Genomic DNA, 17,268 nt, shown 5'->3' with positions numbered 1-17,268 from the left:
TTGCTATTATTATTATTATTTCATCATTATTATTAATTCTTTAGCAATTATTTATAATTTAAATGATTAAATTATTAACAAAATAATTATTAAAACAAAAACTAATTAATTGTCAAGTAACTTTATTATGTTGCATGTTTAATATGTTGTCGGTGTGTGGCATCCAGTTGGCAAAAAAAAAAAAGAAAAGCAAAATAATATAATAAATTAAGTCACATTTAAATAAAGAACATTATTATTATTATTATTATTATTATTATATTCATTTAATAATAATTATTATTTTTATTGTTAATAATAATTGTTATTAATTTGAAAAAATATTTTTTATTATTGTTAATAATAATAATTATATTCTGAAATGAGTGACAGTACAGTGACAGATATTGATAATGTTACAAGAGGTTTCTATTTCAAATAAATGTTCTTTCAAACTTTCTATTAAAAAAGAATCATGAAAAAATTATTAAGCAGCTTAGGCTTAACAGGTAAGGGTTAGGGTAGGGAATTTAATCATTTAAAATGATCTATACCTTTACTTATTATTTAATCAAACTGTGAAAAGTTGCCATTTTTACATTAAATTTGGACTACTATGCAAGATAACCTTATGATAACAACTCACTGAATTACATGTAAATTACATCATGTGACAGCTAGAGTTTGAAACATTTGTCATTGCATAAAGTCTACATTTAATCTATTATTCAAAAATAGTGCTGGCAGTATACAGTACATACTGTATAGTAAGTAGTATGCTAGCAATACATTACACACACAGCCAAAAAAACCTTAAGTGGTGTAGTATGCATGACTAAGCACAGTAATAGAGGAAGTTAATAAGGCTGGTCTGGAGGTTATACAGCGCTGAAGAAAGTCACTGCTACAGTCCACTGCCTTCAGTCACCGGATCTCAGCCTGTCACACACACAAACACACAAATAGAGGAAGTTAATAAGGCTGGACACACACACACACAAACACACACACCTCTGTAATTCAACCACAACACAACAACACAGACAATACATGAAGAACACACAAGTTGCACATTTCTTCTGAAATCACATATTATAAAATAAAAAGTTCTGATTGGATGAGCCATGCTGGAAGTCACAAATATCACAATGATTTAATTCTACATTAAAGTGTCAACGTTGCTTGTGAGTCATCGACAACATACACTTACGCTAATAACAAAGTTCTTCACTAGAATCATTCACTGTATTTTGCAGTGAATCATTTGCTGTAATGAATGCTATACTGTATGATTTAAGAGTTGAAGCCTCAGGGCCCGTGTACATGTGTGTGTCTGGGAAGTACGGGGACTGTTGAGTACCGCGTGTAACTCTCATTGAACCGCATCAGTCACTATCAGCAAATCACCACATTTCTCTGCATTCTCCCACAACACACACACACATACACACGGCAGTGTGGGAAACAGCAGCTTTATGATCATCTACATGAGAGAACATGACAACTTCCTCTTCCATGAGTAGCCGATTTGTAGTATGAGACCTGGATTACTTTACAGACTCCTGTAACATGACATATTTGCATGAAAACAGAATATTCAGCAGGAGGGCCCCTGAACATGAGATTCTCTCACACACAGCATTAGTCTGGCCAAACAGGTGTGTGTGAGATAACCATGACAAGACTCCTGGACACAAATCCAGATCTGATTAGTGGAGACTGAGAACAAACAGCCCACCTGCAGCCCGGGACACCCATCCAAACCAGACCAGATCAAAAACACAGAACCATCTTCAGCTCCACAAGAGCTAGTATTGCTGCCTAAAATAACCAAAACACTGATCTGAAGAACCTGACATGAAATATCAAAAACTATTTTAATCTCCATAGAACAATATAACAATGTTAGGATCTGACACAATCAAAATTGTTCTTAAAATATATAATTACTAAAGCCCCCCTTGTATTCCTTAAAACTCATCTTTGATAATCAAATTGACATTTAAACTTTTTCCCATATAAATAATTTCTTCATGCATTTGCATAATTTATTTTCTTTTTTTCCTTTTTTTTTTTTTTTACAGTTAAACTAAAAGGCTTTTTACTGCTAAAAAGTATAAACCACCGATCAGGCGACAGGAAGCTGATTGTGTACGACGTGTTTTCAGCAAAGTTTTGATAATTTGATCATTTTAAGGCTTAAAAAATGTAGGTTATGTATCAAATATGATTAAGTAAGAAGTCTCTTCTGCTCACCAAGGCTGCATTTATTTGATCAAGAATACAGTAAAAACAGTAATATTGTGAAATATTATTACAATTTAAAGTAACTGTTTTCTATTTGAATATGTTTTAAAATGTCATTTATTCTGTGATGCAAAGCTGAATTTTAGGCTACTGAGACATGATCCTTCAGAAGCCATGATCATATGCTGATTTGACGTATTGTTATGATCAGTGATGAAACCAGTTGTGCTGCTTCATATTTTTATGGAAACAGTGATATTTTTTATTAGCATTTTTCAATAATGTCGATTTCCCACTGCACGATTTTTCAAAGTGGTTGGATGACGGTTGTTTTCACACTGCACGACTCTCTGGGTAGCATTCAGTTGCTGCTGTGTTTACACTGCACGATGGATCGGTGACAGGAGGATACACACTGCATGACTTTAAATTTTTAAGATTTTACAATAGGAAGAATCGCAAACTACTTTTTATGTAAATTATATTTGAACTTTTTGCTGTTTTGTACAGTATATATGATGTATCGTTGGCTGTTGGTTCTGGACGATTTATTTTTCAGTCAGAACTCATTTCACACAGCAGGATTTTGAATTGCTGACAGGTCCAGATATTTAGCATGCTATATTTGATATATTTACAGTAGGAAATGTACAAAATATCTTCATGGAACATGATCCTTACTTAATATCCTAATGATTTTTGCCATAAAAGAAAAATCAACAATTTTTTGGCTGTTGCTACAAATATACCCGTGCTACTTAAGACTGGTTTTGTGCTCCAGCGGCACAAATATTTCACGGGTGTATGTTTTACGTGTGTAATTCGATAAGTTGGCGTTTTTGTTAGTTTGCGTTTTTGTTATTTTAACTTGCATGGACAAGCACCGATTTGCCTCCGATTTCCGGCATTTTTTCATGGACAAGCACCGATTTGCCTCCGATTTCCGGCATTTTTTGCCGATTTCGTAAAACCTGTCGGCGAGTGAAAATCAAGACTAAATTTTAAATGTCTGACATCATATACTTTTTTTTTTCAAAGCGACATATGACATCATATGGAACTTAAAAAATTCTTTTATGACATCATATGGAATTTAAAACGTTCTTTTATGACATCATATGGAACTTTTAAAGTTTCTTCCCTCTTTTAAATGTGAAACAGAACCATTTGTAGATAATTTATTAAAAAGAAGCCATTTCTGTGCGTGTGCACATCAGTAACAAGCACACGTTCATGTACATCCAAGTTAAGAGTGCGGTTAGCAGAGTATCAGTTTTCCAGTGTGTCATCATGATAAGCAGACATGCTGACCAGCTCCTTAAGCAAGTTGCACTGGTGCTCGACACCCTCAGAAACTCACTGTAAGAGTTTGCCGGGCTGTTCGGTAGTTCTGCTAATCCTCAGATATCTGCGGCTGCTTCCGATCCGCCAGGCACTTCATTTAAAAGAGCTTAGAGAGGCAGCGTGAGGGAAGAATTCGGGCAGCTGCGACGGGGCAGAGCAGACACTGATCTCCACTCAACATACGCATGGACCTCGCTTTTTCATTAAACTGGAGGGTGGCCTTGCCAACACACCTGACAACACACACCGACAGAAAACAAAGAAATGATGAACAGACATCTCAGCCTTCATGTTCACAATGCATCCTTATGCTTATAAAGTAATAAAGTCCCAGCACAACAATAAAACGAGCAAAACAAAACAGGCCTTATTGGTCTGACACAATTCAATCCACTTCAGCTTTCAGCACGACCGCATCAGAAAACAAAAATATGTTTCAAATAATGTTGACGCCAAAATTAAATACCAAACTCTTATTTATACAAGAGGACAAAATAACATAAAAAAATCAAACTCGGCCAGTCTGAATGTCCCTCATGTTACACAACAGCTCTGGACGTTTATCTGGAACAAATGCAAAATCAAACTGTCATTTCATTCAGCCATAAAACTCCAAATAGCGACTTTTTGTAAATGGATCATTTTGGTCCAAAAATATTAACCCTAACCTTGTCCATTTTGCTTCTGATTCTATGCCACATTCATAATTTTGCCTAATGTTGGTTCTGTGCAGTTCATGGTAATATTAATATATGTAATTTATGTTGGTTGTTTTGGGTTCATTACTTTTGGGATTTCTGAAGCACAAATGGAGAATCTCTGCAAGAAACATCAGCATACGTGTCCAAGATTGTCCCATAAACTAATGGAACATGACAGACCTCAAAACACACTGTGCTGATGTATGGCCTAGATACACGCTTAGTAAAATGGACTAATCCATTCAAATATTATGATGCTTGATACCAATTTATAAAAACAGTTGCCCACTTTTTGGAAATGTTGGTTTTCGGAAATAATTTTCCATAGGGATTTTTAAAAAAGTCATTATGAGTTATAATAATAATAATAATAAGCTTTAATGAGGAAAAAGACTTTCAATCCCATGGTACAAATTAATTCCCATGAAACATTACAAAATGCTTTCCTGTGGCTCAGTGGTAGAGCATTGTGTTAGCAGCGCAAAAGGTTGTGGGTTTGATTCCCAGGGAACACACATGTTAAAAAATGTATAGCCTGAATGCACTGTAAGTCTGCCAAATGCATAAATGTAAAAGACAATCAAATTAAAAATGATCAAGAAATAACAAAATAGTGATTTGAAGATGTTGATTACACACACCCACAAACATACGTACATAAAAATATGTGTCTAAATACAAATTCATAAAATATGCATCTAAATGCAAATATTTAAGAGTTCCAAAGAGTCTCTTTTGGAACATTTAGTTTGTTGTGATTCTCTGTTTGGTGGAGATTTCTCTGTAGAATCACGGGTTATGTCATTTTTCACCAGGAATGCCACTTTTAAACAAGTTTATTTACAAAAAAAGTTAAAGTAATGCGTACTGATGGCTTCAACAAAAGCATTTATCACCGATTAACAGCCTTGAAGCTCATAGTAGGTCTGTCTTTAAAGGTTTATCAGTTATTTTTCAAAATAAACTCATTTTTTACTTCCATAACCCAATTGTTGCACTTTACCAAAGAAAAAAAAAAGGCATTTTATCATACTTATTCCTTTGTATAATTATAACATTTAAATATTAACACAAAATTAGAAAAATTGAATATTATAGAAATTATATAAAAATAAGCAATATTAAAGAAGAAAAATATTTAAAATATTCAAATATTTCAAATATTTGTAAAAAAAAATTTTTAACTAAATTAACATTTAAATAAAATTAAAATGGCATGTAGCCTTCAATTATTTAAATTAAGTAAACATAACTTTAAGTCTTCAAACTTCTTGTCTTTTTATGATTTGTATGTCTTATTTTAATGAATTAATTAATAACATATGAATAAATACATACTGAGGTGACTGCTTTGTTATATCCGAGTGTTTGCCTGTGTGTGTGGTATTGTTCAGACTTTAAGGCCTGACCCCAGAAAGTCCCGGAAACGAGCAGCTAAGCGTTAAAAATCCAGACGGCGATCGACTTCAAGGGCCAGCAGGATATAAGCGTTAAACTACCTGTCAGCGGCGCTTGAGAACCAGACGAGCGAGTTAGAAGAGAGCCGAGGACAAGAACCAGGGATGGATGGAGGAAGTAGACGGGAGGTCACGACCAGAAGGACCCCCGATGCTGAGGGTCACAGGAAGAGACCCGTCTACTCACTGTGAGCTTGTTAGTCACGCATACACCACCATAAAACACACTCGCATAAACAGAAAAGCCTATTTCTGAGATGCTCAAACACACATTTAACTGCATTATTTCAGCTTTGATGCAACATGCTAAAAGCGCTCAGGTCTGGTTAAAACCAGTCGGGCTTCGATTACAGACGGCCGACCGCAACGTCATAAATCTTCCCTCCAAAGCAGGCCTGAAAATCACAGTGATGATGGAGTAACAAGCGAAGGGAATCTTTTCCGCGAGATCCGTCCTGTAAATAACTTCATTGCAGTGAGGCGTTTTAACCGACACTTCAATAAAGTGACATCACTGCTTCATGCGCCTTTTTGGGAACCTCGTCTGATGCTAAACCTGTTTCTCACCAACAAGACCGAAGCCAAACTCATCTTAGTGTGAAATTAAAAGAGGCTAACGTATAAGTACGGGCCACCGGTTAAGTCTGCAAATACCGGAGCGTGGCGCTTCTCCAGGAAGACAAGCTCTGAAAGGAAAACAGCGCGGCTCAGCTGTGCCAAGAACATCATAAACTCATATTGTTACAAGCCCAGGAAGAGGGTGAAGTAGGGGACAGTTTTCCTTAAATGACTATTATTGCACTACCCAATCATTTCCTAGTGGATAAAATGAAGTCCCTGACTACATTAATGTGTTTCACTCATAATAATGTCACAGCACAGATGTAAAATGGGTTGCAAATGATATTCCATGTTGACTTTTAAATCTATTTATTATAATATATTATTTATTTGATGATAATTTTTATTTTATTATTAATTTATATTTTATATTATATTTGAGTTTATGATTAATTGTGATTATATTAATTCAGATTTTTTATTATTTGAAGGTTTTTTTTTGCAGTGTTAATTTTAAGTTGCCAAAACAATATTTTCAGACTGTTTTTTCATCACATATTTTTATTTTCATTTATTTTTAGTTTTTCTTAGTGGTAACCAAAAATAACTGGTAGGTTTTTTTTTTTAATATACTTTTTTTTTTTTTTGGTGAATTAGATTAATTTAAAGGGTTTTTTTTAATTGTTTTTTTTTTATTTTATTTTTTTTTTTTTGTAAATTTTTTGATTTTAGTTTTTTTATTTTAGTTTTATTATTTTTAATGTATTTTATTTATTTTTTTTTTTTTTATATATTTTTTGATTTTAGTTTTAGTCGCAGTTTTTTTTAAGATATTCTTTTTTCATCACATATTTGTTACGGTTTTAAGCATTTTATTTCTTAAGCTTTAACTTTTTTCTGAAAAATTAATAACCAAAGGTTTAGTGGTAAGCCTGACTGAAATAACTGACCGAGGTACGAACGGACTCGTTCTTTCAAGAACCGAATTTGCGTTATTTATTTACCGAGCTGGTTCTTTTGGTGATTGATTCTGAACTTTTTTCTGTGCTAATGTTATTGTCGGGTAAACCGAATTAAGGCTTTTGAAATCAAGGGCAGCATCGCCATGAAGTCATTACTCGAGCGCAAAAGAAACTGTTGATTTATAGAATTGTAAAGTACTGGTCGGAGAAGAACAGAACTTCCCAATTGTCACAACCGGTTTACTCGAAGAACGAGTCAATATTTTTGTTATCTAAATTTCAGTCAGTGTACTGTTTAGTAAAATTACTCTGTTATTAGTTTATTTAATTGTCAGCCAGTTTCTTCAACTTCTCAAATAAGTTGGTGCTGGTTCAAAAGCGGTTACACAATTTCTAATATATTAATTTAAGTTTTTCTAACAGACCCGGGAGAAAATTCTAATCCTCGAATCTTGATATTTTTTGTAGTTTCGATTTTTCTTTTGTGCTCAACATGGACTACTTTAAGTTTTTATTACAGTGGACAGTTCCATACATTTCAATGGAGGAACAGAAATTCGCGACCAAACTAATTTTTTTTATTTTTTTTTTTATGTTATATGTTTTTTATTTTAAATGATGGGTTGACTGCTTTAATTGTACAAAAAAAAAAGGGGAAATTCTGTTATGTAGCTTTAATTGATTTTTTCTTGGATTTAAGCACTGGTCAAGGCTAATTTTAAGACTGTTTAAGCCCCAGTGTTTTTTCCATAGGTTTAATGTTATAGTAAAATACAAGCCAGCGATAGGTTTACTGCTTTTCCATGAAACAGACTTTGCATTAAAGCACCCTAATTTTGACCAGGCTTTAATTTCCCATTTTTTTCCAATTTTACTTCTGTAATATGACATATTTCTGATTGATACAGTAAAAGGAGAGAGAAAGTTACACACCAGAATAAAATCAGGTGGTTTTGGAAAGTTGCGTCAAGAGGTGACGAAAGTTCTTATATTTTGATGAAAGATTACAAAGATTTTCCTGGAATGACCAGCAGTGATGAATCATGCACAATAAAACCAGACACATCTAACAATAAAGTAAAAAAAGTTGAAAAAGTTCAGTATTAACCTCTTAACCACCAGCCCTGATCCTAAAAGTAAGAGAGACGGATAAAGAGACATAAACAGATGTGGAGAGAGGTGCGGGTTCATCATCTGACTCTACAAATGTTTTAGCACTGATACGATCTCCTGCTCTGTTTGACTATGATTACTCCAGCTCTCTCTCTCTCTCTGAGGGATCAGGAAACACATCACATGGACACATTCCTGAGACATGCAGAACACACACATGCTGCAAACACACATCAGTCATGTCCGTGCCTGTCCGGATACTCTTACATTTACCACTCTAACATGCCAAAATAACTCGCAAATGCATGGGTAGATGTCATATTTAATTTCACTGGAGTAACAACAAAGCTGTGATACAGTCTTAAGGGTTGAACTTTATTCCAGTTTGTCCACCGGACATTTTTTGGAAAGGTTTTGTCTGCAGAAACCCAAAGTACACAACAGTAAAACCTACTCAACAGACTGTGTGTGCATTTCTTTCATTTGCAACAAATTAAATGTGACATCGACTCAGCTGAGGTTCATCGTGTATATATATCACTAACATAAACGGGCAAGCTAAAGTAGTACTGCGGTAAATCGCTCTTTAAAAGCTCGAAAGAGAAAAAAACGGCCTAGGAAGAACGTAAATTAAACGCAAACAAAAAACTGGTATATTAAAACACCAGATACAAATGAGTAAAACGTCAAAAAGCAAATATTAAGGTCAGATATAGTGCAGATACAGTTAAGTTGTGCGTTAGTAGAGTGAGATGGTGTGACACAGGTGATGATGGACAAGAAGAAATGTTTTTTGTGCTTAAATTAACGTTAAAAGACTGTAAAATGCAGGTTACAAACATGTTAACTTACAGTCAGTTTCCTTGCTGTAATAGATGTAATGGGACATTTGATGTTATTCTGAAGTCAATTAAAATACTATAATTATTGGACATTTCACGTTATTTTGTAGTTGTTTTGGGTAATTTTAAGTTATTGTGAGTTTTATTGTTAGCAGTGACACACACAAAAACACCCGGAGCAGTGGGCAGCCATTTTATCACTTTTTATGGTTTTTCAAGGGCACCTAAGTCATGGTATTGAAGGTGGAGAGAGGAGAACTGTACATGTGTTGCCGGCCCGAGACTCGAACTCACAACCCTTCGATTGGGAGTCCGACTCTCTAACCATTAGGCCACGATTCCCTTTAGTAAGTAGTGCACAGTACTATCAGTTTTACAGTTTTTGGGGTAAAAAAGAACAATAATTTACAGTGAAAAAAAAACAAATCAACATTCACTTTTTATGGTTTTTCATTTAAATAACGTGTTTTTCTCATTAGTTATGCACATTACAGTTGCATGTTAAATCTTATTTTATTAAATTTATGCTTCTCACATTATTTTAGTGTCGTGTGTTACCATGATGGTGTTTTGTATTTTAGGTTTGTACATTAACATTACAGAATACCAGTTTATAATTATTTTTACTGTAAGTTTAATTTTATTAAATTTATGCTTCAAAATACTGTAAGTTTAAATTAAATTCATGAAACTTAACATGTTGCTTAGTGTACATTTTACAGAGTTTTTAAAGTATAGTGCATTAAAGCTGTGCATTTACTGTATTTGTACACTGACTGCAAGAATTCTCACTCAGAAATTGCTAATTAGTTTCACAAATAATCACTAAGAATCAACAAGCACACTCTCAGAAATAAAGGTACAAAAGCTGTCACTGGGGCGCTACCTTTGCAAAAGGCACACTTTAATTCTAAGACTGAATTAAACGTGTAATTCTGAAAGACTGAAATAATATTTTCTTGTAGTATTTTCTTGTAGTATAGTAGTATTTTCTTGCAGTAATCTTTTTTTTTGTTTTATTGATCATTTTGAAAAATCAATTTTACAGTGCATATAATAAGTTGCAGTGTATACTAGTGTGTGCGTCTATCTCTGTCAAACTGTGCCCTTTCCTATCTACCCTTCCCTTCCCATAAAAACAGCAAACCGTAAATCTGCGGCTCACCTACACAGAGAGACAAACCAACCAAACAATATAATCCTGGCAACTGGCCCCACAGACGCCTGCAGATCATCACACAGATGTGTTTGTGTGTCCAGCAATACACTTTCAAAACAGTGACTCTCAACCTCAAGATCCACAGTATACTCAGAGATTTTAAAAACGGTAAAAAACTGTAAAATTAATATATTACAATGACTAATTGTGATTAACCTTGTATATACGTTTGTGTAGGGGTCAAATTAATACGTTTATCCAACAAGGATGCATGAAATCATAAGTACATTAAAAGTGCAGTAAATGCTGTTCTTTCAAACTTTCTATTCATTAAAAAATCCTTTAAAACATCTCAATTTCCACAAAAATATGAAGCAGCAAAACAGCATATTAGAATGATTTCTGAAGGACCATGTGACATGGAAGACTAGAGTAATGATGCTGAAAATTCAGCTTTGATCACTGAAATAAATTCCATTTTAATATGTTCAAACAGACAACGGGTATTTTAAATTGTAAAAATATTTTACAAGTTTGCTGTTGTATTTTTTGTCAAATAAGCTTAATAAGTGACAAGCTTTGTTGAGCTTAAGTGACTTATTTCCGAAAAAACAAAAAAGCTACTTTTGAGCAATATATTATAATATTCAATATTCAAATATACTGGATGTCATAAAAGCCATACATAAAAAAAAATTACATTTTAGGCCAAATACTGCTCAACACTAGTTATGTTTACTGTATGGTCTGTTTTGGTGGGCCGGTCCAGCTCATATTTCCAACCACAAATTTCTCCAGTCAGATGTCAGATAACACTGGCACTGATAAAATCATACCTCAGATACTAAATCAATAACTGTGTACACAGACAGACAGTCAAGAAACCTCTCAATACAGATTCAGATTCACAAAGATCTTACCAAAAAAGTTAAGTAGCCTACTGTACAAACTTTATTCCAAAGTGCAAGTTTTGAAAAATTCTTGAGAAGTTCTCAATGATTTTCTTAAGAACATCTATTAATTGTTTTTTTTTTTTTTTCTTAAGAAGGAAATCACAGGTTTTGGTGTTCTCTGATTACATGGCAGTTCTCGCCAAACACTTGCGAATCAAAATCACCTCAAAGGCAGTTCTTCTTGAAGAAGTTTATTCCTAAGAATGTTTCGTGAATTCGGCCTCAGAATATCAGTAGAGCAACTGTACAGCAATGTGTTACTGCAATGAACACCTACAATAAGCACAATTTACAAGACTCTAACGAAACCCACATACACACAAAAACAAGCACCGCTACACTAGTACACTAGTGGTCACAAATGACAGATTCAGCAATTTGTTGCAGCATGTGTGCATTTCAGCTTGATTTGTTTGTTTTCTGGGTCTCTCTTGTATTCACGTTTAACGGGCACGGCTGGCATTATTAAACCACTGGCAGCAGCACTGGAAATAAACAAATCACAGCTTGAGTGAATAAAATAAACCGAGTTTCTCTATGAGTCACTGTGTCTTTGTCTTCTGAGTGGCTGCTATCAGTGTTTATCTGTCTCTATCTGCTGTGCAGTATCTGTGTGTGTTTTTGGAAGAGTGCATGTTAAGGTCACCACGTGTGCAGCTTGTGTGTGTGTGAAAATCTACTCAGCTGTCTGCCATGGAGGTCTGAAAGACAAACACCACATGTCCTCCGTCCCGTCGTCTCTGTCCTATCCTTCTATTCCAGTCTTTTCTTTCTAAAGCAGACTGGATTAGTTACCTGAGCACGGCGCGCCGACCTGTCATGTGTTTATCATACCTGGATGCACACGCGAAGACATCGGGCCCCACATAGCGATCATTGCTGAAAGCTGCTGAGATCATACCTCTCTAAGAAACCACAAACATCAGGCCGCTCATCTCATTCCACACATACCACACAACACTGAGAGAAGCAGCAGATCTCATCCAAACACTGGTGTGCTCACTACATAGACTGGATTTTATGGGCAAGATTTACTAAATAGGGCAATTAGCATTAAAGTGCAATTTCATGAGTGCTGTCAAACGATTAATCGCGATTAACCACATCCAAAATAAAAGTTTTTGTTTACATAATATCTATATGTACTGTCAATCTGGCTCTAAGGCATCAAAAATGAAATTCAAATCCCATGTTCACAATGACACTGAATTTGTTGCTGGTGTTTTTTTTTTTTAAGCTAGATGCCCTGACGTGATTAGTGTGCTGTGACTGTCCATCGATTGTGAGAGTCTGATCACAAATGAATGTGTTGAAAGTAAAATAAGTTCAGCTGCTAAAATTATCTATGAATACAATGAGCGATTATCAGCGCATGAATCAAGCTCTGTCACTGTTCATGTATCATGTTTTATTGTTGGGCACATTCCTTAATGTATCTGATGTATGCATCCTTAAACTTGGCAGATGAGCTTTTTTTTTTTTTTTTTTAATTTGGTTACTTTGTTTTGGTTTGTAAGATTTTTTAAATGCTTTTGAAAGAAGTTTCTTCTGCTCACCGAGGCTGCATTTATTTGATGTAAAAACAGTAATATTGTGAAATATATTTAACATTTTAAATAGCTGTTTTCTATGTGGATAATATAAAAATATGTGAAACTCTACTGAAATCAAATTAGTCAAGTCTTCTGTGTGCATCATGTTATTTGAGTTCCTGGGGGCCGTCCCTTATATGTGCCAGTCGACATGTGCAGTGACTGAGAACCACTGAAATGAAGAAAAAAGCTGAGAGATTCCCAGCCTCTCCCATGGGAACGGACCACTCCTTTCTCTCTCTGGCAACATGACATAACTCTTCTGACTGTCATCACAGCGGTTCCCACTCAAATTCTCCCCCGTTCCTTCACACTAGTCCTATCCACATGGATAAAGGGTTTTCTCTCTGTGGGGCTAATTCATCCTATCAGCTTAAGTGTGAGTTATAAATCACACCAAACTCGTCAAGAACATGTCCGGCTCATATTTCACTCCAGAAAAAGATCAACTCTATTTTGCAGAAAGCCCATATTTGGAACATTTCTGCATTGTGAGTTTAATAAAAATGAAAAAAATTAATAAAACAGTTAATTATAACAATTGATAGATACATAAAATGAATTAATGAATGAATACATATATGAGGATAAAAAAAAGGAACATTAAAAGATAAAATATATTTGACAAAAAGCCTATTTTTGTAGGGATGTTTTCACATTGTGACATTATTGTCATTATAATTACATGCATTTTCCACCAAATTCTCAGTTTTAAATAAAAAAAAATATATATATACTTAAATTATAAAATACATTTAAAGTACAGTTTAAAGGATCTGTTGTGGTGTTTTTATATTATAAGATTTGGTTAAATATATTTTTTTTTTAGAGAGTATTTTTAGGAACAATTTTGCAATATCAGTTTATAAACCAAGCAAGTAAAAGTAAAAGTAGATGGCATGCTTAAATCATAAGAATTAGATCAACTCAATTATTAGAATTAATTAAAACTTTTTTTGGTAAACAAACAACATATTTTTAGGAAAACGTTGCAATAACAAACAACCAAGCAAGCATGTAAATTGTTTAAATATTTTATTTATTAAATTTTTTTGGTATTATTAAATCAAATGTTGGATGTGTAATGTGAATGTATTCAATTAATTAAAACATTTAATTTATGAATCTTTTCGCATTGTGACATTATTTTCATGATTAAAGCTACTTACATTTTTCCTCCCAATTTTCAATATTGCAAAATAAAATTTAAATCATAAAATACATTTAAGTAAAATTTCCTATTTGATGTCACATTTTAATTAAAATACACTGCGCCATTTTTAAAATTATTATTAATAATTATAATAATACATTTATAAATGTGAATTTGAGAGGAAATTGTCATCAAATCTTAAATGCTCTAATACATTTTACAATTTCCTTTAAACATTTCAAGTCATTTTGATTTTGGGATGAAATACAACCTATTTTTTTTTTCATAAGATTCTCCCATTTGAAAAGCATTAATTCGAGTGTCTATTAGGACTGTGGGAACCCTGGGTAGGTTACATCTCATGACATCTGACACGTCCCAGGCCAAAAGCGTGGTGTTGATTCAGTGGGCTCTGGTTAGGGGTCAGGGTCTATCAGCAGAAGCGTTTGCCTCTGTTTAAACCACTTCTTCTTTAACCACCAGCACTTAGCAGGCTTTCCTCAAGCTCTCTATCTCTGTCTGAGCTCTTTATTTCACATTTATCAATGAATCCGCCACAGGAAGATCCGCCAACAATTGAGCGTGTCATTATTTGAGCAGAGAGGACCAGGTGGAAACATCATTATGGGAGTCAGTTCTATAAATACTGACGTACTGTCATCTTCACATGAGCGGGTGCGAGACAGGAGCTTGGCATCTGGACATTTTTACAGTACACTGCTGTAAGCCAACCACACTTGTGGAGCTATGAAGTCGAGTCAGCCTATGGCCGTAAAAACCAAATGAATTTCTGTCGCTCATGCTAATGGCCATCTCTGAAAACGCTAAATATGTTTCACCACTTCCAAACTTCACCGCTGTGAGTTTCAAAGCCTCAGACTGACTCTGAAGAAGCAGGTGAGCAGAGACTAAAGCAAAAACACTGACAGCTTTGTTAAGATACAGTTAGTAAGTAAAGCATGCAAAGCAAGTAAGTACAGCAAATAAGAGTAATTAAAGTAAGAATGTGAGTAAAGCAAATAGAAATAATAGAAAAAGTAAACAAGGAAAAGTATGCAAGTTAAAGTGCTAAATTTAGACAAAGTCTAAATTTATATTATACAAAACATATTTAATTGTTTATTTAATTAATATTAATTAATTAATTGTTAGAAATGTAAAACAAACAAACAAATACACGTGGAATTTCAAACCGGAAAAGAAAAGAAAAGAAAAGAAAAGAAAAGAAAAGAAAAGAAAAGAAAAGAAAAGAAAAGAAAAGAAAAGAAAAGAAAATATATGTTTTCATCTTTGCATGAAAATTCTTTAAATAAATAAACAAACAAAACAATTTTACAAAAGAAAAATGAAAAAGAAAAAATAATGTTTTAAAAATGGCATGTTTTTGCAAATGCAATTTTTTTATATACACTGTTTTTTTTTTAGAATTTTATTAAATAAACAAACACAAAAACAAATAAATAAATAAATAAATGAAGACACGTAAAAATGAAAATTAAAAAGAAAAGTTTATACTTGACTGGTACTATTTTTTTGTTTTGCTTTGTTTTTACCTACTGTAAGCTGTTTTGTATTTTGTGTTTTTATGTGTTTTTCATCTTTGTAAGGAAATTCCTTAAATATATATTCCAAAGTAAAAATGTAAAAGGACGAAAAGAAAAAAACCCTGATCTAATGGTATGTTTTTGCATATGCAAATATTGTTCGGTTGTTTGTTTTACTTTTTTGCACTATTTTTATACTTTTTATGAAATAAACAAATGAGGAACTTAAAAAAAAGTGAAAACAAAAAGCCTACTTGCATACTGTAAGTTGTTTTGCACTGTTTAATTTGTATTTTTGTATGCAAATTCTTTGGCAATACAAATGTTTAAAATGCCAAAAAATATTTGTCATGCAAAAAAACTGAAGCTGAAAGAAGCGTAAATGCGGAGAATGAGAAAATGATGTCTAGGACTATAGCACTGGTGCAGGATGAAGAAACCTCAAATGTTTATTTTAGTGACGAGTAATGACAGACGAGTGTTTGGATGTGAATGTGGAAACAACACACACACACACACACTTGCATACTGAGCTGATAAACACATGAAGTGTTCCTCTGTCCCGCTGACACCTGTCACATACTGAATCCTTCAGTACCATCAACAGCCTGTCTGTACAGTCTAAACTTCCTCTGTTCTTACGAGATTTACTGCACCTAAAACCCAAACCAGTGAGCGCCGAGAGCTTTCATCTGAGCCCTGGAGACGTAAACACACCTTAAACAGGATGACAGATCCATCATCAGTGACATCAGATGGATATGTGCCGCTTAATGCACAGTATAAACTGCATACTATATACTACTGTCAAAAATAGCATGCACCATTTCAAAAACCACCAGTTGTGTATGTTTCATTTAAACAGTCACAGAAATACCGTGCACACTATACTTTTAACTAGTAGGGGTAGTATGGTAGTACGCAACTCTAAACAGCAGAGAGAGATGCTCTGCTCTTCTAATAAACTGCATGAGGAGGATTTAGTTTGTGTGAACAAACACAGTTTAGCCCGGCATCGTCTGCACATCGGATCTGCACTAAACACGCATGAAATCGTTTATCTGTTCCTGCCATTCAGTGTAATGTGTTACAGATGTGCTGTCTGCATGTGCACTTCATATACTGTAAATACACATCACAGAAAGGATATATAGTGGATGACATACTTCTGGGAAGCTGACATGCTTAAACTTGGTTGAATTGCATTTTGTTATTTCATTATTATGCATGCAGCTTGTATTCTCAAATGAAAGAGAACATTTAGTTTTAAAAAGTACTTGGAACAAGAAAGCAGTCTCATCACTGTGATGCAGGTCTCAATAGAGTTACTGTTACTATTTTAAACCGTTCGCAAGCACACAGCAGCTGATGGTTTATAGTTCAGTTACTGGACCATCAAGAGCTGCGAGGGAAGATTTCAGCATGAGAATCACGTTCTTGAGAGCAGTTCTGTGGTTTCGGGTTCATAACACCTGACCTAAGATGAACTGACTGTATTGGAGACTGCAGAACTTCAACAAGCTCATTTAAATCCATTCACAAGTTACAAAAGAGATATCTCTTGATTCCATTCAGAACCAGAAATACTGAACTTATGAATGATAGAATGATAGAACCATAGAACGATAGATAGATAGATAGATAGATAGATAGATAGATAG

General features: G+C 34.0%; 1 protein-coding gene across 1 annotated transcript in view; it reads right to left on the bottom strand.

Moving 5' to 3' along the window:
• coro7 (coronin 7) overlaps window positions 1–17,268 on the bottom strand; it is a 134,140-nt gene that overhangs the window by 13,984 nt on the left and 102,888 nt on the right. The window lies entirely within an intron of this gene.

This window comes from Cyprinus carpio, chromosome B3 (genome assembly GCF_018340385.1).
Source record: "Cyprinus carpio isolate SPL01 chromosome B3, ASM1834038v1, whole genome shotgun sequence".
NCBI lineage: Eukaryota > Metazoa > Chordata > Actinopteri > Cypriniformes > Cyprinidae > Cyprinus > Cyprinus carpio.
This window is presented reverse-complemented; position numbering and strand designations above follow the sequence as displayed.